Below are 27518 nucleotides of genomic sequence, written 5' to 3' on the forward strand. Positions count from 1 at the left end.
ACAAGATTATTTACAGTTTAGTGGCGGTAAAGTTTTGTAGAAAATAAGTTTTAGCTCTGAATTATTCCTGCTTACTTGGGTTTGACATTTCTTTCACTGAAACAAACAAAAGCAGCATGAAGCTCTGACGTTTGCTCCGTTAACTGCTGACTCTTGGCGCACTGATGTGCTGCTATTTATTGATAATTCAACCATGTCTGAATGTTGGAAAAGATGGAATATCTGAGTGAGGCGTGTTACTAAAATGTGTTCCAATCACATGCTCTGATGCACTATCAGTAGCTAGCATATTTTGCTATTCTCTTAGCAACCTGTGATTAGTAAATGCCGTTATTATTTCTCACAATAATGAATAACTTGATATAACATCGAGAGCTGCAGTGATGCGATGCTACCAAACAAAACACTGAAAAGTACAGCCAGGTGGATGATCAGCCTTTCAGGGTGCCGTTCAAATTAATTTGAGCAAATTACATGTTTGTTTCAGGAAAAAAGTGACAGGTAAACTACAGGCCTCTTCTCTGTCAGCTACAGTGAAGCTGTGCTGTTCACTGAGACTCCAGTGTGGCACACATTTGGTGCAATAAACATATCAATGTGTCACTCTAAGAAGAATTTTAACAACAGTCGGTCCTCCAAGGAGAGGAAAAAGTGGCTGTTACTTCAAATGGCTCAATCACTTTTTCAAGGAGTGCACCCCAGTACGAGTGCAGTTGAGTGCAGCACCACTACAGGCTTCGTGTTAGCTTTCTATGCTCCAGTTAGCGTCATGCTGGCATCTTGAAAAAAGGCTGCAACTCGGCCAGAGATATTCACACACACACACACACAGATGCAGAAACATATTTCATTGTGACTCCTCACTTATAGAGTGTGAAAAGACATGAGGACAGGGTCCCAAGACAGGTCATGGGGAGTAGAGGTCGGCGACAGGACACAGACGAGCCATGATGAGAGAAACAGGGAGAAAGATGGATGGGAAGTCGGGTCTTGTGCGTTTATCATAACAAGCCGGTTTGAGTTTAAATCTGATTATTTTGTGTCTTTTTCTAAAGCCTGAGCAGAAAAGAGTTGTTAGTTATTTTATGGAAATGAACGTGGACCTCATGATTTAGAAATTGGACTGCTGCCCCCCTGCTACCTGGGGCCAGGTAAGTGGCAGAAAATGAATGGATGCACATGTGTGTTTTCAGGATTTGTTTACTTTTTGTGCTTTTCAAGTCGTTCTCTCCAAGTCTTGGCAGTCGGGGCATTGAAAAAAAAGAAATAATAGTTCAAAAGTCCCTTTTGCTTTTCTCCCAAATGTAGGTTTAGGTGACTTAGACCTCACAGGCTTAAAAGACTGCCACATTAGAATTGTTAAACCTGTTGGAAGACAGACAAAATATTCCTTACCAAATGTCGCTAAGAATGCTATCTCATCATGCTTTGAGATTTTGCCTTACTTACAAGCCCTCATGAATCCACTTGTGTCACTTAACCTTCAAGCATTGCTGCCAAAGCTGCCTCCATAACTCAGGTGCAAAAAGGGAGAAGACAGAAGCACTGAGGAGGGAAAAAACTTCACAAAATACCAACAACAAGTCATATGGAATTAATGCTGTGTTATAATATTGTCACAGGATGACATGCTGGAGGAAACATGGTAATTTGCAGTTAAAGTTTCTACTCTACAAATTACAGATGTGGCAGATTTAGATAGGATTAAGATCACAGCCTCTGCATTATTAGAAATTACGAGCAGTCCAGAAGGTAATAAGTAGTCTTTGGTGTAGACACATTAAAGCCTCTGAAGGTCCTGCCGCAGTAACTGTGTGATGCACTCTGGAATATTTTTATGCACCAAACCTTTCAGTTTGCACATCAGTTTTGTGTCTTTTTTTACATTCTGTCAGAATACCTAAAGCAGCTGCTCAGCCATAGAAGCCCATGCCATGAAACTCCTAGTTTTTGTGCCGATTTCAGTGCCAGAGGAGGTTTGGAGCGCTGCAGTTACCAAGACGTCTGTGAGCCTCAGCACTCAGTGACCCTGCTCTGTAACTTTATGTGGTCAGTCTGACACTTCCTGCCTGAGCTGCTGTGGTTCCTAAACACTTGGACATTGCAATAACACCACTTACAGTCGATCATGGAATATTTAGGTGGGAAGAAGTCCCACCAACTGACTTGGATTAGTTGCATCTTTTTATAGCATCATATTCACCAACCTGTTTAAAACGACCCATTCTTTCACGTTTGTAAAGGGGGACTGTATGGCTAGGTCAGAGGTGAGGACCCTGTGGCTTGCTAGCTGCATGCAGGTCTTTCACCCTGCTAGCTTTAGGTGAAAAAATAAAAAATAAAACTAAGGAAATTTTAAATTATACAGGCATAAGTGTTTAGCTGTACACTGTGTTCACCGCCTCCAGAGGAATAAAGTTCTGCTGGTGCAACCTTCCAATGCCTCTCTCCATCTTTCCACTTTGCTAAGTTGACCCAGACCAGAAAGCTAGTTACCAGCTACAAGCCAAAGTCAGAACATTGAGCAGAGATCTCTCCAGTGAGGTTTGGAGCTGCGGATCTAGCGATAAATCTGCCATTCCTGACACTTTTGCAAACATGAAAAAGTATGCTTTCGATATGGAGAAAAATATGTCTCAAAAGGTTTGCAAATATGTCCGATATGATCCACAAGTAAAGATTTAAGAATGTGTAAATGATTTGTACACATTTGTTTCACACTGGGACTTGAACGCAGAAGCTGGCAGCATTAAATTTGCCCACATGGGCATGTGATGTGATTTGTGTGTATCCGGTGATTCATCCATCCAAGTATTTAAGGTTTTGTGAGCTAGTGAGAGAGATGTTACGTCTAGTTTTTGACGTTTGTGTGCACTCCATATTTCAGAGTCCTGTCCATCTCTGGATCCACATACCTGTTTTTTCACCTTAATTTTAATATATATATATATATAACACCCAGCACGCCCCTGCGGGCGGTTTATCCTTCAAGCTCGGGTCCTCTACCAGAGGCCTGGGAGCTTGAGGGTCCTGCGCAGTATCTTAGCTGTTCCCAGGACTGCGCTCTTCTGGACAGAGATCTCCGATGTTGTTCCCGGGATCTGCTGGAGCCACTCGCCTATCTTGGGAGTCACCGCACCTAGTGCTCCGATTACCACGGGGACCACCGTTACCTTCACCCTCCACATCCTCTCGAGCTCTTCTCTGAGCCCTTGGTATTTCTCCAGCTTCTCGTGTTCCTTCTTCCTGATATTGCTGTCATTCGGAACCGCTACATCGATCACTACGGCCGTCTTCTTCTGAGAGCAGCTGGATAGCGTAGTGGTTAGACTACACGCCTTTGGAACAGAGGATCGCAAGTTCGATTCCTGCCTGGGGCGTCTGTATCCAGTAAGGGTCCTAAGGCTAGACCCCCTATGCTAAGCAAGCCTACCGCAGACATGAGCGAGACAGATAAATATGAAGGCATGCCGGCTCGGACGTCGCCCGGATCAACAAGGTCCGCGTCAGGTGTTGAGGAACCAGGGCACCCTGATGAAAAGTGGGCTACTGGAACAAGAAGGCATCGGTGGGCAAGGGACGAAAACAGGGCGTTGTTGGAATGCTACTACGCAAGTAACCCCAGCGGAAGGGGCTACATGAATAGGATGAGGGACCTATGGATATATATATATATATATATATATATATATATATATATATATATTAGGTGTCTTTTTTCATTTATTTTATTTTATTTTGTATGTTTGCGGTATCCTGTTTGCCAGTGTTTTTTTTCTTGTTTCACTGTTTTGAATCTGTCTGCCTGTTGTCTGCAGTCCATTAAGCTTTCAGGGCCACTGTAATTTTCTCACACTTTGAATTTCTCTGGTTTGATTGATTAACTGAAAAGAAAAGTTATGAATAACCCCAATCTCAGTTTATCCAAGGTACTTTAAATAAACATCATGCAAGTAAAAACAACAAGCACTTTTGAGAGCTTTTATTATTTGGCCCATTGAAACCTATACTAATATACTTCACAGTCATTTATTTTTTTTATTGTTTTATTTATGTGGCTGTAGTACATGTCAATTTTATTTGAAGAAAAATGATACTTAGTCAGGAACACTGTACATGTTTTCAAATTGTTATGTAATTAAATGGTTATAACCTGTTACTGTAATGTACATAACAAAGTCATAATAACAAAACGTGATGTTTAGAATCCCCATTTATGATTCCCTAGATGCCTATATGTTATCAAAATGAACAACAGCAGTAACAAAACTTAGTTTTAAATAGCTCTACATTGTGATCACTTTGGTTTTTGAGATCAATCTACTCAATTTGAAGGAGAGGTCAGAGGTCAAATGTGACATGATATCTTTTCATATAATCTCTACATTGTACATTATATTTGTTGTCGATACACACCACACTTGTAAGAATCATAGCTTATTAGTTGTAAGACTTTTTATCAATTTTCAGCCAATAAATCGTCGAGTTGGCCTTGAAGACCTTGGTAGATGTAAGCCAAATTGTAACTGTTAACATGACCCCACTCTACACCCCTACAAAGAGTTCCCAGAAGTCATTCAAAACTTTTAGAGCTGTCATGTCTGCAGACAGAATGGCACACACACAAACATTATAAAAAATCATCATTATTTTAAAATCCTCCCTTCACTCCTAAAGTCCGGATGTCACAAAAATATCCTTATGTTAGGATGATGAAATGGAAGACTAATATTATTTTTTGTACACTTTACCAGTGTCATAATACATATAATTTTATCTCATTTTTTAGTAAAGAAAAAAAAATCCACATACTGGTTTTGATTCGGTATTCATAAGAAGAAAGAGGAGAGAATAGAGGTGCTGCATTTTCTGCACCTGAATGTCAAACTCTTTACTGGAAAAACTTTTCAAAAGTCATTCTCTTGTTTTGCTATTATTTAATCTATGTTGAACTTTGTACACTTTAGCATTTTGATTGTATCTTGTACATTTGAAACAAACCCCTTATTCAGTAACTGCATAGAGAAAGGAAGGCTGCTCCAAAGTTTAGATGCGACAAACTCCTAAACCTGGTTACCTCTGGATTTAAAATAAGAGGGTGGAAATGTGCAACTATGCCCATCTCTGCAGAGGAATGAGCCAGAGCATGCAGAGGTGGTGGCATTGGGTTGTGTTTGTCTCTGTTTCCCTGTGAAGCGATGCGGAACTCCGCCTGGACGATGTTGGGCACAGAGCCACTGGAACTCAACGCCCCCTCCATCACACCCTCAAGCTGTCCCTCAACTACATAAAGCTGCCAAGACCACCTGATTCTGCATCCCAGAGTCCCAGCGACCACAGCACCATGTGTGGGAGTGAACCCTTGCTTCTACCTGCACCTGTGGCCTTTAGAGTCCTCAGAGAGTCTGTTACATGATCACGGCTGACAGAGCAGGAACCCAGCTCTCCCTCTGGGCTGAGACCTTTTCACGATGTGAGGGTGAGTGAGCTTCAGAGCTCGGTGTAAAAGCCAGACGCCCTGCACGCCACGCTGTCACACAACCAGTTGCACCACATTCACTGGAAGGGGCGCTGGCTGCATGTGCAGACTGTGGTTTCTGGAGTGAGACCTAACACTAAGAGAATATGATGGAAGTCAGGATGGATACGTGATACTCCAGATCCTCTACTTTGGCAGCGGTGCGTAGCGAACCCATAAGACATTCCACAGATATGAACTTGGCTGGATGTCTATCTCTGTGAGCCACTCATAAAAAAATCCTTCATCCATTTGATGATGTTATGCCAACTGGTCTGGAACAAAATGGAGATTTCTGAGAATATAACATGAACTCAGCTCGTGTGTGACAGCCGCACATGGATATTCCAGTAAATACAGAACACTAATGTGGTATTTTTGGCTGCATAACTATTTCAATTGACTCTAACATACACACGGTAATGCTGAGTTAACTTTTACCCTGAGTCACAGGTTCCAAATGATTCTCCTCAAAATGCTCGTTTGCAATTTGAATTTGCAAAGACGCTGTTAATTTCCATAATGAATGCAAGAGTTCCTGTCGACAGTATAAAGGCATACAGTACACAAGCTCGAGGAGGACTGTCAGAGTGGATTCATTGTCTGCTTTATGGTGAATCACCGTGGCCTGGAAATAATTCATCACAGCGGTGAAACAGCTGTGAAGTGAGAAGTTGCTGTGGTTGTTATCCCTAAGTGCTTCTCTCCTTTTGTCTGCACGACTCGGCTCACTTCGGATCACACGGGCTCTGCAGATAAAAGTCCAGACATATAAAGGCCAGCCTTTTCTCTTAACTGTGCAAGGCTGAATTTCCTTGCCACTGGTTCAGAGAAGTTGAGAGTACTAGTGGAGTGAGGAAGGACATGACGTTTGCTGTGTGGTTGGAGTGTTACAGTATGCATGTACTCTGTAAGAGTGCTGTTTCTGAGTGCATGTGGTTGTTAAGACTCTCCTCTGTGCAGACCCTGAAGGTTGGCCCAGACTTCGCTGTCATTTCTCATCCTAATGGTTCCTGCCACACGCTCCTGCCAACATGCAGCTGGAAAAGAACCAAAAGCCATGAGGAAAAAGGAAAACTCAACAGACATTTAATCTGTCTACTACTCGCACTCGGAACAAAAGTCACTCTATGGTTATGAAGAAGAGAAACAACGGAATGATCCTCCCCCTCTCTAGAGGTTTATTTTAAATGCACATAGTGATATAAGGTGTGTCGTGGAAGCTACATAAGCACAGTACCAGCAGTGATATATTAAGTGCCTGGATGGGAGAACATAACATGCAATAATAATCCTACTCAATAAACCACATATTGTACTGATAATTTGCTTCATATTGCATCTAATTGCATTTTACAGCTTGCTCATTTCACATGCATTATATGTAAAGCTTCATGGTTTATGTGGCTCATAGACAAAACAACTGGTTAACATCACCTTAATCTAGAGCATGTCCCTCTTTTTTAGCCTCTTTCAGTGTCTTGCTTTGGTTTTACAGCCCACACTCTCCCTACTCACTACTTTTTTTGCTCAGAAAATCTCTGATAAACCCACAGCACAGGATCTTCCCAGCACAAAAATAAAATGACAATGTTAGCACCTAGCCAGTGACCATACTGGGGCATCTGTAGCACCACATCGAACCAGATATACACATCAGGAACTAAAGGATTCCAAAAAAAGGATGACAGGAGAGATATCTTGTACTTTGTACTATATTTATATTATGTACCATGTGAGGTCAGTAGCTATGTCCTTATTAGTCAGAAGTGACCACATCTGGATGAGAGGGTGAAGTGTATGTTCATTAGCATTAGCAATCTTGCTAGCAAACCTCATCGCTGTATGCGTACATCGTACAAACAATTGTTGCGGATTAAAAGACTGATTATGTACTGTGACATGAGCTGTTGCACAAAAGAAGAAATACAATTTTTTTTTAAACAACTGCATTGTTTTAAAGGGCCCACTAGCTACCAAGACTAAAACTGTTTTTGGGGGCTTATATGAGCTGTAAACAAGTTTATTTCTGCTGTAAAAGTAGACATTTTAACATAGGAGTTAATGGAGACTGAGTCAAGTAGGAAGTCAATGAAAGATGGTGACTTAGCAAATCTTCACAATTTATTAGCTGAGAATTAATGCCACCAACTTTTAAAAAAATCTTATTTTTTATTAGAATTCCTACTCATTACTGGTGGACAAAGTTATTTTGTACACCACAAATTCTGTCACAAAACACATACAGTTAGGTTTGGTTAATAATACTCAAAGAGTCTGCTGTACAATCAGATGAGGCTGAATTTGCTGGAACGAATTCATCCAGAGTGACAAATCTGATGCAACCCACCCAATTATCAGTGCCTCCTTTTCATCCTTTGCATCTCGCACTCAGAGCAGATTAAATTAATGCATAGCGTCGACACCGTCCTCACTCTTCCATCGGAGTAGTTTGGAATTCAGGGCTGCACTTGGCAAATTTGGTGGCACCAACTGTCAGCAAGAGATAACTTAATTTTTTTTGGAAAGTCTAAAGGATTTAATTAGCTGCACTCATGTACTGTGACATAAACTGCACACTTCCTGGACTTAAACCTTCTCTTGTTAGAGCCTGCTGACTGTGTATGAAAAAGCTTCCTCTGTAGGTAGCGTCATTGTTGCTTCATCCATCTCTCTCCGGATGGACGGAGTGCTCATTTGCTGCTGTTGGAGATACTGCTTTGTATTTTCCTCCAAAGCTTTCATGCGTCACTTTCCCCTCACTGAGAAATTTCCTGTCAACAGTGATTCCTGACATCTGAAATAAGGTTTGGCAGAAACGATGAATCTGTAACATCTCAGTCAAGAGTTATGGGATTCTCTTTTCTGCAGCGGCACCAATTCATTTGCGGTTTAGGCTGTTAATAGGGAATTTTTTACATATAAATCTTACCTTATGTGGCCTGTCTTTTTCTACCACAGCAATCATTTTCAGTTCCTAAGAGCAACTGCAAAAGGCCTGAAATGTCAAATGCAAATGCAGCTGTTGAAATATTTGGACTCTTGGTGCCGTCTCGTTTTTTTTTTTGTCTTTCTTTTATGCTGTCAGTTGGTTTCCAAGCCTCCATCTCACTCTCAGTAGCTGTTTGTCCCCAGGGATTGAACACATCGGTGTCACTCACTTCCATCACCTTTGCTGGGTTGTGTGTGTCGCTGTCACTCTCTGCCTCTCAAAAGCACCTGCAGCACAAAGACCACATTGTGAGTCTCACAATAAGGTGTTTAAATTTTGAGCGGCTGCTTCTGACTCTGCCTCACACTGAAAGGAAAGCAGCAAAAATATCCACAATATTTAAAGTGGAGTAACCTGCCACAGGTATGCAGAGTAATATGTAAACAGAGCAGATTTAAAAATACCTAATATATTTGCTTGTATCTTCCAACAGTTAGTTTTAGGTTATCATACAGAATCTATGCAAAAGACAACATTTTCAGTGCATTCATCCATCCATTTTCTACACTTTACTCAGGTCTATCTTCCAATCAAATTCGACTTGTTGGCGAATATCAAGATATCCTGAAGCCAAGCAAGAGATATCGTCCATCCAATGCTTCCTGGGTCTGCTCTGAAGTCTCCTTACTGTTGGACATGCCCAAAATGTGTCCAGAAGACCACCTTAGGTGATCCCTGTCAATGTGGAAGAAGAGTGGCTCTACTTGGAATTCCTCCTAAACGATCAAGCTTCTCCTATTTCTAACAAAGGTTTCAGACACCCTTCATAGGGAGCTAATTTGTGCTCTAACCCCAATCTCATTCTTTCAAGATCCAACATCCTGAAAACTGCCAGTCTGGAAAGTTTCCCATGCAGATGATGAAACTTTCAATCTCCATGGAGATTCAAATGGTTTACAGAATCCAACTCAAATACTAACAGAGTGTCCTTACTGCCCTTGTCACTGGGTGATACTTGAATTCCAATGCAAACATTAAGACAGCATAGGTGGAACTGGATGCTTTTGACTGGAGTCCCCTGAGACCCCAAAATATTTGTATTATTGTATTATTAAAAAGCACTAATCAAAATGAAAATAACAATGATGTGACATCAATAAGAACAAATTTTAAATAAAAGAAAAACACTGGGATGAGGCTTCATTCTAACTAAGAAAAAAACATAAAACTAATGCGTCACGCAATATTCTACATAACATCTGCTTGTGTTTCTTGCCTCATTATGGTAGCCATATGTTTTTGTGGCCCATAATTACTTTGGCAGCTACAAAAATTTGAAGCAGTTCTAAAAATTGAGTTAATGGATCTAATAACCCAGTGCATCAAACTGTTAACAGAGACATGTGGGGCGGTAATAATGTTTTCTATACTACATGAAATTAAATTTTTATCAGGTGCCATTTCTCTCTCAGACATACAGTAAAGTGATTAGACTATAAAAGAGCTGTTACTTTAAAAGGACACATTTCTGCATGCGGGACATAAAGTCAGTTATTATGACATCATCTTTATACCAAGTATGTTTCATATCCAGTCATTCTCCTCCTGAAAAAAAAAAGATTTCTCATTTCAGTGGAAACACCCAAGGAATAGTGTCTTCCTTTACTTTGAGGGCATAAATGTGTCCTCCCTAATGCACCATAAAAAGAGAGACTGCAGCAGCAGCACATACAGGGGTGTAACCTAATGATCACGTTACTGTGGTTGCCCGCTGGCTCGGTAACAGTCTGGAACATTTTATTTCTTTGGGTAAGTCACTCAGAGGTGTGTTGTACATCAAATGTAAGCTGCGTGCATGAAGAGATCCATCATGAGTGTTGTAGAGACAGAGAGAGAAAGAGAAAAAACAGAGGATGGATAAAAGGTTATGATGCAAGAGTGGAGTAAAAACAGCCAGACTGTCGTTTCCTTTTCTTAAGCACCTTGAAAGTCTTGGCATGAATATCTGCAGCCTGCATTCTTCATAAACCCTGAACATCCATCTCTGTGACAGCTTGAGTGTGTGTGCTTGTTTACAGCCATCAGCATATGTATATACTGTCTCTGTGGATGTACAATGTGTGTTTGTGTACCTTTTTCCAAGTGTTTGTGGAGGCATGTGCTGTGTATAAAAGTAGTGAAAGTTGTAATTTTCCAGGCTGGCGCATCGATCGTCACCCTCCTAAAGACAGCATTGTCCTCTCGCTCACACACTGTCGGCTCTCCTCTGATAGTTAATGCCTCATTGAAAGCCATTTGCTACCCTGTCCTTAATTGTGGCTAATAATCCAATCACACTCAGTATCAGTGCGCCAAGCACCATTAAGATAAAATGGGGACATCAAGAAAGGGAGGAAGGAAGGAAGGCAGACTAATGACATTTATGAGAAAGCGGGCGCTTGGTTGTAGCTGGAGGTCCTGAGCTTGACTTTTGAGTGGATATCATTGAGATTTAACGGCTATCGAACAGACACTCACGCTTATTACCGACATAAAGTGAACAACTTTCATTCTCCGCCTTGAAAATAATATTATTAGCTATCATAGATCACCCTGCTTTAAACACTAAACTGTGGAGTCTTTATCATGTCGTCTACAGTGTGCCTCCTTTGACAGCACAGCATCTGTGGCAGCATGTTGTGAAACAGCACAAAGCTACAAAGACGTGAAGAGAAATGAGGTGGCCTTGGGGAATTTTCTGGTGAAAAATCTGAGAGACAAACAAATACGAGGTGCTGCAAAGCTGTCTGAAACCTCCAGTATTTTCCTTAAATGCAAACATGGATTGCTGCTCACATCTATATGGGAATTAAGGTAGTGTTAGCAGGTTATTAGCTTATCGCTTGAAAGCACAAGATCGTACAAAAGCATTATAATTCTGTCCAGAAAGTCACTGGGCTGGCCGAGATATTGTTACAGAAGGTATAATCACATCAGCTTTGTCATTTAATAAGCATAAGGGACTGTGTCAGTAAGTTATGGGTTGTTAGGTTGTGTAGTGCAGCGCTAGGTTAGCCATTTCAAGCAACCTTCAGACTAATCACCTACTGGCTCTACTGAGTGCTGGAGGTCCTGAGTTTAACTCTGAAGGGATATCAATGAGATTTAATCACCAAATCACACTTATTACCAATATAAACTAGATGTATTTAATTTTACACATTAAAATAGTTTTATTAGTCATCTTAGGTCCCCAACCTTTTTTGCGCCACGGACCGGTTTAATGTCAGACAATATTTTCATGGACCGGCCTTTCAGGCGTCGCTGATAAATACAACAAAATAAAATGATACGACGAAAACAAAAACTATGGTATTTTGTAAATATAATAATAAATGTGAATTCACTGTGTAATTGTGTAACATAATTAGGAGCATCCTCCTGAAATGCACCAACAACATTGAGAACATCCTCCTCTCTGTCCTTTAATGCTTTCGGTCGCTATAGTAACGCGTAAATATTTCTTTCAAAATAAGACACACAACTACAACATGGGAAAAGACCCAGAGAAACTGAGTTAATGATGAAACGCTGAGAACTGTTAATTTCACATCCAAGGCTCAACTCTCGCGGCCCGGTACCAAACGACTCACAGACCGGTCTGGGGGTTGGGGACCGCTGTCATAGATCACCCTATTTCAAATGCTGAACTGGGGATCCTTCTTCTTGTCTTCTCCACAGTTTACATGACAATGTCTGCGGCAGCATGCTGTGAGACATCTCTTTGAGTAATCTGATGTCATTGTGCAGCTGCAGCAGTCAGGAAGATATGAAGAGAAAGGAGTTGGACTTGGAGAGTTTGTTTTGGCGGAGACGTGATCGAACACAGAGCTGAGCAAGTACGAAGCGGTTACAAAGCTAGTTGGCACCTCAGTATTTTTTGTGGCTGTTAATGATTTCACTTGATGTATGCATCCCTCTCTCCAAAGCAAATATAGCATTTTAATTAGGTCACTGAGAGTTGACCATGTTGCTATAGAGAATACTTTGATGCCTGACTTAAAACATGTTCAGCGACTTTGTCCAAACACAGGCTGTCTCACACACCCCATAATACAAATGTGGTACCAATGTGCCTGAGAGAGACTGAAGGCCAATTCACCACATTTATTTTTTAACAATTTCTGAGGCCCACTTAGGAAACTTGAACATTCTCCAACCGAATTAGTATGAGCACAAGGCTTCACCCTAACAACAAATGTAGTCCAAATGTACCCCAGCCCGAATACTAATTTGTCATCCACGGGTGAAGGCAACAAAATAATGATTCTGTGGAAGGTATTTGAAAATGTATGTGTGAGTGTGTTTGGGTATCCAAGTCTTGTTCAGGGAAGAATATGACTTCTGTTTGCTTGTCAGTCCTTGGTGTGGAGTACAGCTTGACTAAATTACTCATGAGGTGGATGAGCAATGAGAAGGTGACCCATTTCACTGCTCCACTTCTGCAGCCTTGGGTCTCTTTTGAATCAGATTCACAGTCATTCAAAGAAAGGGAGATAAGTGACTGAATGAAAAGTATTTTTGGTGTGGAACGGGGTGTAACAAGAAATTAAGCAAAGGTCCCTGCAGCTTAATTAACATTTCCTTTTCTGTAAAAAAACCCTCTCTTAAAATAGTAATAGAGTTCTGGTACAGCTTGTTTTAGAATAAATAACTGAAAAAAGGAACAATATAAAGAATGAAATCTGCTCAACGTCAATGGATTAGCAACTTTTATAACGGCCTTCGACTTAAAGTTTGTGCAACTTAGAACTTACAATGTGCTGATGGATTTATGGGAAATGTAATAAAATGCTAGCTATTTAGGCCACTCCATTTCTTAATAATAGCCTGCTAATGAATAACTAGTCTGACAAGTGAATTGGACACAAATGTTTTGGTTAATATGCTTATTATTAAATAATTTTCTTGCCAAACATAATGCATGATAATTATAAAGCTGGACCCAGCAGATAATTAGTTTAACAATGTTTGGGGTTGCGTTTTGGATTTGGGTGTTGACTATGACCATGATGAGCGAGGTTCACTACACGCTCTTACAGTACTGACTTTAATCATAACCAGACCTAAATCGTCTCCTGTTTTAACCTCCTTTTGACTTCATGGACCATGTACATAGTTTCTGTTTCAGAAACATTAAGCTGGTGCAGAGGTTCGTTGAACCTGCATTTTACTTGTAGGGCCACCAAAGTCGATAGTTGTGGTTGCAAAAAAGACTCCAAGTCTTTTAGAAGTCTAAGGGAAAACAGCTTTCCAATGACCTCTATAAACACTTTGGAGCCAAATTTATGGGTTCAGTGATTTGTTTGGGTCTTACTGAATGAAAGATTATATCTAAATGTCCATTTTTTTATGCTGTCTATGAGCTGGACTTATTTTCATAAACAGAGGAGTTACCCACTCCCGGCTGTATGACAGAATGCTCTGGCTTTACTTTTCAGATTCATCTATAGAGAACGTCTATACTCAAGACCAACTCTAGCTGCCCCCAGACCCTCTTTTGGATGAGCATGCTGACACAGAAAAGATGACTGTATGACACATGTTTGTACTCACTAGTACCTCCCAGCTGAACTCGAAAGTCATTCTGACTTCAGGCAATTTCACCGGAAGGAAACACACTTTGAAAGAGCTCACAAAACCAGGACACATTATTTAATAATTCATCCCTTTATATTATTCATAAGTGATAGGTTTTCCTCAATGGATACTGTTGTCTTGTCTTCTAACTGTTCTGTTCTCAGGTAATTTTATGCTGCACGGCAAGCTGTTCAGAGGGGAGGTAGTGACCTAAGTAGGTGGGTCAAACCTTTTTGTTTTTTCTCTGTATCCAGGCAGAGAACTTAGCTGAATCCCACTCATCATCTCATAATCATCTTTTTATGGTTGCTTTCTTCTAGGACTGTGTGAGATTGACTTGGATGTGTCTTACATTACAGTCACCCATCATCCCGCTTTTATTCCTCTTCCATTAGGGTAAATGTTTAATTCGCCCTTGTCACTGAGTGCGTCTAAGGGACACCCTAAAGTTACAAATACCATCAGTCAAAGTCATCAGAGAGTCAGCTTAAGTGCAGAGGCAGAGTTTCAGGAAGTTTTGACCCAACTTGGATCATTTCAGCTGCTGGTTTTTTGGAGTTTAAAAGGGTAATAAGCAGGTTTTACTACTTCATCATTCTGACATAAATGTTGATTGCACCAGAGAAGAAAAGGACACAATTGTTTAGATGTGTCTTGTAATAGCGTTGCTTCCATTTTATGTTTTGTCTGCCACCAGGTACACAATCTCCTGAAAATATAAAATGAAGACTGTGCAGCTAAAGTAATTAAAACAAGAACGGGGGAGCACTTTTATTTCACCTGATAGATAACCAGAAATTTCCTTGGTAGCTGAACTGGTAAATAGAAATGCAAAAACTGTATAACAGTAAAATAAGGTGATATTGTCAGAGGACTCAGTGAAGGCAAAGAGGAAGAATCCCAGAAACTGAGAGGAAAAGAATAGACCCAAGATGACATGAAGCTGAGACGTGAAAGGGTTCAAAAGTGACATTCGGTATTATTTCTGCTCAGTAACCATCCCTGACAACTTAAACCACAGAGGTGAGTGTTCAATTGTCACTTTAAGTAACTCTGTTAAGCAGCCTGAATTCTAGGAGAATTGCATTATATAAAGTTCCAAGTGCTCTGGAGTTTGAGTTACTTCAACATACTGACAAGAGATGGGCATTAACGCGTTAAAAGTAATGAGTGCGACCTTCATGGCAACAGCTGTGTGCAGATCAACAATGGATAATATAATGAGTGCGACAGAGTATGAGCGTGCAGCTTTTAAAGCGTGGAAGTACTGACCTTACTTTGAGTTTGATTCCGTAAAAAGTGACAAAAACATTAGCGTCCGCTGTTCACTGTGTGGGAAGAAAACTTCTTTTTGCAGCGAAAAAAACCCTAAACTTCTGAACAAGCACCGAGTATGCTACTACGGAATGGGAAATTCACAGACAAACTCGTGGATTCTTCCACTGACCGCTGCAGCTTACCTGCACCAGGGCAAACCTCCGCCTGCTATGCAGGCAAAAATTGAGCAACAGGACCGCTGAGTCTTTGATTTTATTTATTTTCTGCTGTGTTTCACTTGCATCTATTTGAAAGAGTGAGTGTGAACACTGCTTGATGCATAAAGTTAAAAGATTAAAACTAATAAAACAAGTTTAAAAAAAGAGACTTTTCCATTTGATTACATTTTGTATGATGGATTATGCAGAAAAAGTAGAATTGGGCTGAAAGATCTATCGCTTTATCACCTATTCAGGTTGTAAATCGTGTTTTTAAAAAGTAACTAAGTAATTAATTACCTTTGAAAATAAGTAATCAGTAAAGTAACAGGATTACTTTTTTGGAGAAGTAATCAGTAATTAGTTACTGATTACTTTTTTCAAGTAACTTAACCAACACTGCGTGTCACTAGTAAAATAAAAAATAAATTAATAAATAAAATAAACAAGTAAAATAAGGGATTACTACTGGAAAAAAAGTAATTAGATTACTGTTACTTCCCCATAAGCAGGCTGCGTTACTAAACCGTGATTTTGTTTGTGAGAGTGTCTCATGACAATGACGTACGTACATAACATGGAGTGCAAGAGAGAGTACGACCATGCAGCGATTAAAGCGTGGAAGTACTGACATTACTTTGAGTTTGATTCCATAAAAAGTAACGAAAACATTAGCATCCACTGTACACTCTGTGTGGGAAGAAAACTTCTTTCTACAGCAAAAAATTAAACTTCAAATCTGAGCAAGCACCAAGTACACTGCTACGGGAATATGGAATTCCCAGAGAAACCCCCGGATCCCCCCACTGAAATGACCACTGCGGCACCGGGCAAACCTCCGCCTGCTAAACAGGTGACAATAGATTTAAGAGTGACAGGACTTAGTGTCACTGAATCTTTCATTTTATTTATTTTTTGCTGTGTTTTACTTGCATCTATTGTGAGTGAGTGTGAACACAAAACGTTATTTCATTTTATATGCTAGAATATGCAGAAAACAGGTTTAAATGTTAAACAAGCTTCTTCAGTAAAGTACCAGAATTACTTTCTTGGAGAAGTAATCAGTAATTAGTAACTTCTTACCATTTTTAAGTAACTTGACCAACACTGATACTGACAACTTATCAGCCTTATTATCATCATTTCAAAGGTAAATCAGATGGAGAGAGAACGTTGGTCTATAGTTAAATTAGGAGAGGAAAAGGTCACATCCTGAGCTGAGACTGTGACTTACTCATGCTTTAGCTGTCAAATGTTTCTGTTTTTGTAACCTAGGCTGGAACCTTTCCCAGTGCTGGGTGACAGGCGGGGTTCACTCTGGACCATATTTCACAAAAAAAAAAAAAAAAAAACATAAAGAGACAGACATTAACACTTATGGGCAATTTAGTCACCAGTTCATTTAACATGGACTGTGGGAAGAAGCTGAAGTACCAGGAGAGGACATTTAAAGAAAAATACACAGAAAGGCACCAGCTGCCCATCAAATTTGACCCTAGAAACTTCTGGCTGGGACATTAAGCATTAAGGAAACACAGAGGGATACACCTTATTCATTCAGCACTCGTGTTGGAATGGTAACATTAGCTGTAAGAGCTCTTTGTATCAGGATTTGACCTGAAAAGGTTGGATTGCTGCATCCACAGCTTTTGCCTATTCAACACAAGTTTAGATGCTAAATTAAACCACATCAACATGCTGGTCAAACCGCACACAGAGGGACAGGGAAAGAACCATGATGAGGACAAAATGTCGAGCCAAAGGCAGTGCAGAGTTAGAGTCAGTCTAGTATCACATGGAAGCTGCTCTCTTCTCCATGTTTAGCCTTTGATCTGGAAACAGTTCATGGCCCAACCAACAATTCAAGCAATGCTTAAAGAAGCAAAGGAAATTCAAATATCAAAGTTCCTCTGGTTGTTGACAAACAAAAGAACAGAGTTTCTTACCTGAGCTCCGCAGCCACTGCAAAAACTTTTGCTTGTGACTGTATTATTAAAATTTAAAACATGCAGTTCAAGAATGAACACTGACCATTTTGTCATGGCCTCAAGAGATACTTACAATCTATTTCTTAGCAGGAAAAATGATTTGATTTGTTAAACCCGTCGAATTGTCGCAGATTCATTTCCTGGGGTCTGAAAAGGTTATGTCGCTTCTCAGCAAATGTGTAGGTAAACAAGAACACAGTCAAAACAACACTTTATCCTCCATCCTACAGTACTTTGGATAGACTTTCTCCAACCTGAAAGACAGGGGGTATAATTATTTGGACAATCTTCCTGATAATAACAGTGTGTTTGCTCCTGGGTACAGACTGAGCCGCTCTCAGGCATCCTGTCCTTCCTCGCAATTCCCACAAACCTCTGTTTATGTCCACATCCAACCTGTTTTTCTGTGAGACGTAAATTACCAGCTGCCACGTGTAATGTATGGCAATTTGCTCCCACATTATCGTGGGCCACCACAAGGTCAGAAGCACTTCCTGTGGTGCAGCTTACTAACTATTCTTAAAGAGGTCCTGTCACACTCGGACCACTTCTAGTTATTGTTATGATTAAAAGAAACACTGAAATGTTTTTGACCAAATGGCCTGAAAGATGAATTAACGGAGGTGTAACAGACCTTTAAAAGTAATGATATACATTTGTAGTTAACTGTATAATAAGAATAATGCCATTTACTGTATGTGAGCGGAGTGAGTTTGGAGCCGGTGAAAAAGGGTTGGAGACAAAGGAATGAGAGAGGTTAAAAGGGGAATGAAGGGTTAATTAGAATTTGAACTAAGGATCAAAAAGAGACTGATGATGACTGCAGACTAGGTTTAAGCAGTTATAAACAGTCAGCAGCTGGTTTTTGGACTATCAGTGACCAGCAGAAAAATCTTAACACACTCTCCAACACTGCTGTAAAGTAATTCACCATCATGGACAAATATTTTCAAATTTACAGACTCATAATGGATGTAGACTCAAGATGTGTGGAGTATAAAAGATAATAATCATCATAATCATCTTAATATCACATGTTGATTGATTGATTGATGTTGAAGTCATGGTTTGAAGCTTCAAGCTGAGCATTTTTCATTGTTACCATCTTGGTGTTTTGAAACCAGATTTGATGAGAAAGACGGTTCTTATTGAGAAAGCACATGCTGATTGGTTAACAACTCACCAATAAAATTGTTACCCAATGAACATACCTTGAATAACTGACCTCTATGAAACATAGTATGAACAAAATTTAGAAAATGGACCTGATGTTTTATTTAGTATAACCTAGAAAGAGCTGATATACTCACTAGGAAAGTGTTTACTAAGGTCAAGTCAGGTAGCCTTTACACAAAGACCATCGCACATGATTCCCTTCACTTTTCAGAAATGGAAGCTATCTCCTATCTCAAAGCTATCTCTTATACTGTCTGTAGTTACTCCACAAGACTGGATACTCAGCTCTCCTTTCGGTGGAGGACTCAGCTTAGCTGGTTCTGTTCTGGTTATATGTCTATAAAAGAAATTTTAGAAGAATAATAAATTAGCCATAGGTTGCCTTAAATTGCACTATATGAGTTACCCATACAGAGTGATAACTCTGGGTTTAAATGATCTATTAATGATAAAGAGGCTAATAGGGACTGCTGATGCTTGTAGAGATCTTATATATCATAATTTTAAATGTGCAGCTTTAGCATCCTGAATGAAACGGGGTGAAAACAAACTTCTCTTCTTGATATTCATTTGTTGCTTTTTTAACACCTACCACAGAAAGACCCAGAGGCTCACTTGGATTTCCCAGGCCAGTCATAATCACCCCATTATCAGAAACAAGGTAAGCCTGATAGCATTAGCTCAGCTTTGCCTTATAAGTGTTTAAGTGTGAACACAAACCCCATTCCTGCTCTCTCAGTTTGCTGACAGGCTGGAATGAGAGTTCTTTTGAAGTGGAGTTAGCTCGTCTCGTGACCTGTCAGGAATGGGGTTTGGTCCAACCGGAGGAAGAAAGACGGGAGATCCTGTTTGATGGGCCCGCCATAAGGGCCAAAACTGGAACCCTTGTTGTTTGTGTTTGTCAGTTTTCAATTCCCCACCCAGGGAGAAGGAACCCTCTGGGCACGGTCAGGTTTCACAGACAGAATTTAAACACTTCTGCCGGGTAGACGAGGCGCTCTTGCCTCAGTAGTGGCCAATTAGGATCAAGTGTCAGTGCGCTGACATGTGAAGGATGGAATGTGCGAGTGTTTGGTCAAACAAGGTTCGGGAAGCAGAGTCGGTGGTGACAGCCTTTGTCACAGACGTGGAGGAAGGATTTAAAACACATGGCCACTTTGCCGCCAGACAGAAACCTTCACTCTTGCTGCGGCTGATTGGATCATGCAGAAAGCCAGGCTTGCGCTGTTTCTCCATTTTTTTCTGCCATAATTGTCATTTTATGCTTTTTCTTCCACCTGTTCCTGTTGATTGAGTCCATAGACAGAGTTATGAGTGCTACTTGTAGCGTTTCATTTGGTCTATTTTGGACAACGTTTCTGCTTATCTTTGACACAAGTAATTTACGTCACATCGACCTTGAGCAAATATAGCTGAACAAGTCTTCACCAGCAGGGTTCAGTATGCTCCTCAGGTTCTATACGCTGTAAAGGCCAGCTTTCTGACTAATGGATATTCAAGCTTCTGAGAGATAAAACTCAACACAGCAAGATCACACTTAAATAAGGATTTGTGAAAGTTAGATTCAACTTAATCTACAAATATGGTACCGTTTCATTAAGTAGTAACATTATCCATGAAAAGAAAAAGGCTGCTACAAGTTCTGCAGGGAAACCTGTGGCTTAAGTCATTTATTCCAAGCTTTTTGATGTAAACATATTTCATTTCTTTGCCATGTGATGTGTATGAAGAAGGAAAGAGGAAAGAAGGTTGGATGGAAATGCCCCTTGGCAGCCAGTTAAACCGTGAATGCTAAGATTACAACATGTACTTCAGTACCAACTGTACTGTTCCATGACTGAAAAGCACTGTGTAATGTACTCGTCCATGATTATTACCTGGCATCAAACATGAACTCTGAATGATAAAGTAGAGGTGCTAATCCCACCTACACTCGACAGTATTGCGTTTGATAGAAAAAGAAAAAACACTTCTGGGTAGTAGAAATAGAAAATAGAAAATCTATGAATCTGATGATTCATAGATTATGGCCAAAGTTTCACATAACAAGGTCAATGCATTTGCAAGTATCCCTGTGAGCCAAAAGCTCGGGCCTTTTTTTTCTACTCTTGGATCTGTGTGATGTCATGGTTGATCTGATATCCTCGTGTTAGTGTTGTTCCCAGATCATCATACTAAATGTTGTTAAATAAATGCACGAATGGCTTGGCGCGCAAAGGAATAACGTCACAACAATGTGATTGGTCACTTGCAATGTTGAACCTGGAACAACATTTTCATGATGGTCTGGGAACAACACCAACACAAGGATATCAGATCATCCGTGATGTCATAGAGAGGGGACATCCCTAATATGGTTATCTCAGGCACGCACATGCTGTTAATAGGTTTGGCCACTCAGAAGAAAGCTGGGGTAACATTATATGCAGTCCAAGACAAAGGATGAGTACTTAAAACAGAATAATGATAAGCTCCTCTTGTACAGTCTGATATAAATATGGACATGACATGGTCACCAGTGGCCCCCAGCTTCAACTGCCTTCCTCTATACTTTTATCTTCTCATCCTCTTTTACCTTCCCTCTCTGTTTTGCGTGAATGAGCAGGTCTTGCTGGCTCTGTGAGGTCCTCTTGGAAGTCTGTCCTCCATCCATAAAAGGCCAGCTGTCTGACTGGCATATCTGCTTCCCATCAGCTCATCACCCAGCTTTATTATTTATTCATCCACTCCTGGCCAGATCATCACAGCTTCTCAAAGGGATCCCCTTATGTGTGTCAGCTTGAATCCTGTCCAACACTGTTCCAAGTTACCTGGGAAAATCCTCTGCAATCAAAACTCATCCTGAGGAAAGGATCTCAGCTTGCCTGTCCACTCTCCATGCTGAAGGAAATTTCTCTACATGTACACTAACCTCGGCCACTCACCTGGTGCCCAGCTACATCAGGAGCCCTTTCCCTTGATTAATATATCAGATAAACTTGCCTGTGTGCCTCCATTAGTTCGGATATGATAGTGAAAATGAGCAGGTCCACTTTAGACTCATGTGTAAGTGCAGTGCACTTCCTATTCTGCATACTTTTACTTATAATCAGTTTGTATGGGTTTTTTTGTATGTTTAACCATGGAGAATTTAGAGTGTAATTAAGTCATCAAGCTTTATTTAAAGACATCCCAGGATCCAATAACCAAAACAGATAATGAAATGCCACTTGCTGCATTTATTTACATTGGAGAGGTCATTCCAAGCTCATATAGTGTCAACATTTCTGCTACTGAGGGAGGAGAGAGTTGAGTCAATCCTCACTCATTCAGGAGGAGCTCAGAGTAGAGCTGATGCTCCTGCACTCCAAAAGCAGCTGGTTGAGGTGATCAGCAACCATCAATAAATGTCACTGACACCTCCTAGGCAACATGCTTTGGGCATTTCCAACTACGAGGAGACCCTAAACATGCTGGATAAATGTGTTTCTGAATGCTGCAGGTCTGCCTCACAGGCATGCAAACAACCTACAGGATGCGGATTTGTACAAGCATGCTCATTCAGCGCATATTAATCTCGTGATTTGTATGGTGTTAATGGCAGCATTTCATTATGTGTGGAACATCCTGCCGATGCTCTCGCTGGCCTCTCCTCCTTTGTCCTGGCATGTTTTTCCTCTGTGCTCACACTGGGTGCTGTATCTTTTAATGAGATCAGACTTCATTAAAGAGGGCCCCCTCAGAACCTTCCCCAGGTCTTTCAGCGCCAACGCTTCAATTAGCTCGAGCGGTGAAAGATGGCAGGCAGGGGTTACAAGAGGTGGAAGAATGACAGGAGAAGGAGCAAAGAGAAGGGAGGAGGTGATCCCAGTGAGTTATGAAGAGCATGATTTGAACGAGTCTGTGTCTGTGCAGTTAGTGTACACAGACATTTACAGCATAGAGCTCTGAGTGATCCTGCAGAGGTTTTCCTCTCTTTTGGCACATGAATAAATGCTGTTTCTGAAAGGTTGTCATGGTAACAGCATGAGGAAAAAACGCCTGCCATGTCACTATGGTGATGGATTCCATGAAACCTCTTCCATGTTAAGTGCAAGCACATATGAGTAGAGGTATAATAATATCAAGACTGTGTATACAAGATGTTTGCGGCCGCTGTGAGGTTACTTGTGGTTTGTGATCTTCAGTGTTGAAGCATCAGTGTGGCCATGTTCATTACTTAATCACCGCTTGTTTCTGTTGTAGGGAACCTAGTTTTATTTGGCTGGTGTGGAACAAACACCACATAAAGAAAAGCGAACAAATGCAGAAACCATCAAGAAAGCTAGATGTTTCATTGCTTTCATTGCTTTTCATTGCATGGCCCTCAGCCCGAGTGTGTCATCTGTCAGGAGAAGTTGGCTAATGCTAGCATGGTGCCAGCTGAAGACGACCTTGGAAACCAAACATTCCTCCTGAGAGACACTTGGGCTGCTCTAAAAGCCCACTGGAGCTGAACCAGAAGCAGCAGGGCAGTTTGTTGAACTGTGTGAAAGTGTCTCAGCTGCACTTTCTCATACCTTGCAATGACAAGTACATGAAAAAATGTTCCAGGAGGTGGCTGGGACTAGCTAAAATGTCTCCAAAAGACATTTTTTAAACACAGCTGGTCTCAATGCACTCATCATTTGCATAGTGTTTATTCTGCACTATCTGTACACTCGCCTTGTTGACGAAAAAACATTTCTAGGTGTCTGTTCATACAATTAAATAAAGAATTGACACTAAGTCAGGCTGAAAAGAAATTACTTAAACAAAAAACACAGATAAGTACAGATTTTTCTATACAATCAGTTATGCCTCTCTCCCCATTCAGTTTTACAGTGTCTGCTCAAAATAACTGACCAGAGATGTTACCAAGATGGCTGCCAAGACTTCCTGCAGTAAGGATTTTGCTAAAGCTTAACAATCACAAGGACAGTATACTAGAATTTCACTCCCCAAAACTGGAACTCAGACTTCTGTTAGTACATTAACCACACAGTAGCCATGTTATTGGTAAAAATGCTCTAAAAGGTTCCAACAGCACAAATAGGGTCCAGAAGTCAACTTTAGGGACACCAGCTGGCTGAGGAAAACCTACATGACAGCTAGCAGCTGCAGCTGCAGCTGTCTTGTGCCACCATTTAACTGTCAGTCAAAAAGGGACACGCCCCTCATAAAGCAAACTTTAAGTCTTAATTAGTGCTGTCAGTGTTAATCTCGTTAAAATGACATTAACGCCATAACCGCATTAACGCTAGCGAGTTAGCATGGATCGCCCCGTGCATGGGGCTGCACAGCGCTAACGCATAAACAAGCTAACAGCGCTAACGCGTTGACATTGTGCATCCTCACTAGGGTTGCCAACCGTCCCTTAAAATACGGAATCATCCCGTATTTCGAAACAAAAGTACACGTCCCGTATTGAGCTAATAAGGGACGCACTTTGTCCCGTAATACAGTGAGAATCAAAAGTGGCCTATAACTTTTAATGGAATTAACGCTTTGTTTGAAAACATAATTCCCAGCCCCTCTCCTGCTTTGTGACCAATGAGCTGACAGCACACTTATGACAATTCGAGTATGACAATTCAGATTACCGCTCATCTCATTGGTCGAGGAAAGGTCGCTTGCGGAGAAAATACCGGAAGACAACAGGTGACCACAACAAGAAGCATGGCCAACAGGGAAACAAACGCCGACACTGCGGTGCAAGTCTCGGACGACAGTACACCTAAAGCTGGGCAGACACTGTGCGATTTTTTCAGTCACGATATTCAGCTCCTGCTCAAACTGCACGATTGACTCGCAGGGTTAGAAGTTGGTAGGTCACGATGCAGGTCTTACACTATACGGCCCGATGCTCTGATGCGACCTGAGAGCTCACACTGTGCCTCCATAAAATTAAGGTTATAACAGAAAATCTGTCGCTCGCTCGCTCTCTCTGTCTTTCACTCACACAGACACACCACCATCAACTTTGCTAAATTGCTAATGAAAAACATTTATCAGGCAGCTGTGATTGAGCAGCAGTGTAAATCCAACTATTTTCACGGTTGTTGTGGTCGTGATCATTTTGTGATGCCACATCGAAAAGGCTCGGATGAGCTTTCCAAAGTTCTACAAGTTGTGCCTCCATCGCTTGTGTCCAGATCGCACGCTGCACAGCCGTGCTGCAACGTCTTTTTCACCGACGTTTACGTGTTTGCGCGTGAGCAGTGTGAGCGGCTGTGGTGAGACCCTCACGAGCGATTGATGATCGGGAGCTGGTCGTGAGGTGTTAATCACTTCTCGTTACCCCAAGTATACTACACGACGCACGATGAAGGCCAAAATCGGGCCGATCGCCAAAACCGTCGCACGACTCAAAAATCGTCTCAAAATGGGCCAAAAATCGCACAGTGCGAGCCCAGCATTAGAGCAGCAATATTTGTTCCCCTCAGAGAAAGGGAAGAATGGGAAAAGGAAAACACCTGGCTGGAAAAAGTTAATATGGGCATGTGCAGTGAATATCAGCGCTATGTGGCCAGAAGTGTGATAATATAATTTATTTTGTGTAATAAACAACTGCAAGGATAGATAGTCATCTATTTGTTGTAATCAATACATAAAAGTAATACATAGGTGAATAATGATGATGAGTTATGATGCGTAATCATGGGAACAAGCGGGTTTACAAACAGGAGCAGCTGATTACCATTAGAAAAGCTGAAATAATACCTCAACTGAAGCCAATTGTACTAAATGCACTAAATGTGCACTGTTACAAGAATATTTTTCTTTCTATTGTTTTCTATTATTTTAAGTTAAGCAGGACAGAGTTCTTTTAAAGAAAGATTTACTTATATTCTCAAAAGTTAAGCATGACAGGCTTCTGTTTAAGAAAGAGACCTGTTTTACTGTGTTAATGTTGTCATTTTGAGCTAAAAATAAATGGCTAAATGATCATTTGTTTCACATGTGTTCATATCACAAAGAATAGAATATGCATCTACTTAAATCAACTTCAAGTCAAATGGTTAAAAAAAATAATTTCACACACAAAAAAAGAGCTAGAAAATTCACCACACTGGGAATGGTGAAGACAACTGGGTTGCCCGGCCCTGGCCACGAGGTGTCCCTTATTTATTTTTCAGGGAGTTGGCAACCCTAATCCTCACGCACGGGGTGATCCATGCTAACTCGCTAGCGGAGAATGCGGTTATGGCGTTAACGTCATTTTAACAAAATTAATCCTGACAGCACTAGTCTTAATACAATTTAAACAGGTGATTTATAAAAAACATTCATCCCTGTATAGTTTTTATGAAGGGGATAATTAGTTAAAGAGATCAAAACTGTTTTTTGTTTCAGGTTATAAATGTGCTTATTTCTGTTGTACATTGCTTTTGCTGGAACCTCTAGTGGGCATTAGGGGTACTATCAGTTTTGGCACTTCATTACCTTACCCACAAAACATAGATTTTTGTCAAAAGGACAGATATATGAATTATTAAAATTCAGGAAATGTTGGGTGCACAGTTGTAATGTACAAATGGATCATTCAGGCCTTGAAGTGAGAGAAAGTCTTCCTAAGAGCGGTGTGGTGAATCTGAGAGCTGTGGTTTTCAGTGTAGGACAACAAAGATGCTCAAGGTGCTGCATTTCATGTCAGATCCAAACCAAAGAGCCTGGGAGAGGCAAAAAAGCATGTCGTGTCCGTGTTGCTCGTTTGAGAGAGGCGAGCCAGGCAGTACTGATTTTGGCCTTGGGGAAATTGTCCAGACACTGTCAGAACAGGGCCGTCCATTTGAAGCTCTGCTGTTTGGACAAAAGTGTGTTCCATTTTTTAATCCTCTTAATCTTTTCAAAGCTGTGGCTTTTTAAAATGACTTGGCAGGTTTTCCTTATTACAGGAGGGCCTGCTTCAACATGACTTTGCCAGTTAAAGCAAAACGCTCAGAAATACACAGGGTGAGAGATTGTGTGTGCTGCCAACAGAGTGGTGCTGGTATTACAGTAATATGTTTGCAAACCCTGTTATCTCACACTGAAGATAATCTGTTTTAACGCATAATCTGATCAGAAATAGATATTAAACAGACCACAAACGTCAACCCAGTGGACATCATATGGGCATTTAATTTTGTTCTCTATCTACAAATTCTCAGCCAAATCTGTCTCCATCGAATTACATTTATATCCAACCAATTACCATTGAGTAATGCTAACTGATCACTTTATTGGGAACACTGTAAGACTGGCTATGGCCTCTGTTTGCTGATGAGAGACCTGTAATGCCTGCCTTTCAAGGCACGCTAGTATCATGACAGTTATCTTAAGGCACCTGGAACCACTGCAGCCATTGTGAAAATGACCAGGTGAAAGTAAGTTGAATGACTTTAAGGAGGAGAAAACATTTTCTGATGCCGTTGGACTGATTTTTATGTAATGAAAATTTAGCTTGGACTTTTTAACACACAATGGTTTTAGTCCCCTATCACCCTGAACCAGATAAGTATTTAAGAAAATGGATGTACTTTCACACCCTCAACATTTTAACATCCACCAGCTTACCATCAACCCATCTTTCCCTGACTCTGTGTATTCAAGCACCACCTTAAAATACTTGGAGTAGCATATAACTAGCACCAATCAGGGTTAAACAGAATTCATGGTACCATGTCTGCATTATATACTGTTATTATTGTTAACTAAAAAAAAACTTAAAAGCTAAAAATAGATACTTAACTAAAAACTACACTAGACAATTTTGTAATCTAAAATCAAAAGTAATCTCTGGAAACTGAAACTAAACTAAATGAAAAACC

The sequence above is a fragment of the Rhamphochromis longiceps genome, linkage group LG16 (genome assembly GCF_057381845.1).
Source record: "Rhamphochromis longiceps isolate RC_006_pf linkage group LG16, R_longiceps_female_GT1.1, whole genome shotgun sequence".
NCBI classification, from domain to species: domain Eukaryota; kingdom Metazoa; phylum Chordata; class Actinopteri; order Cichliformes; family Cichlidae; genus Rhamphochromis; species Rhamphochromis longiceps.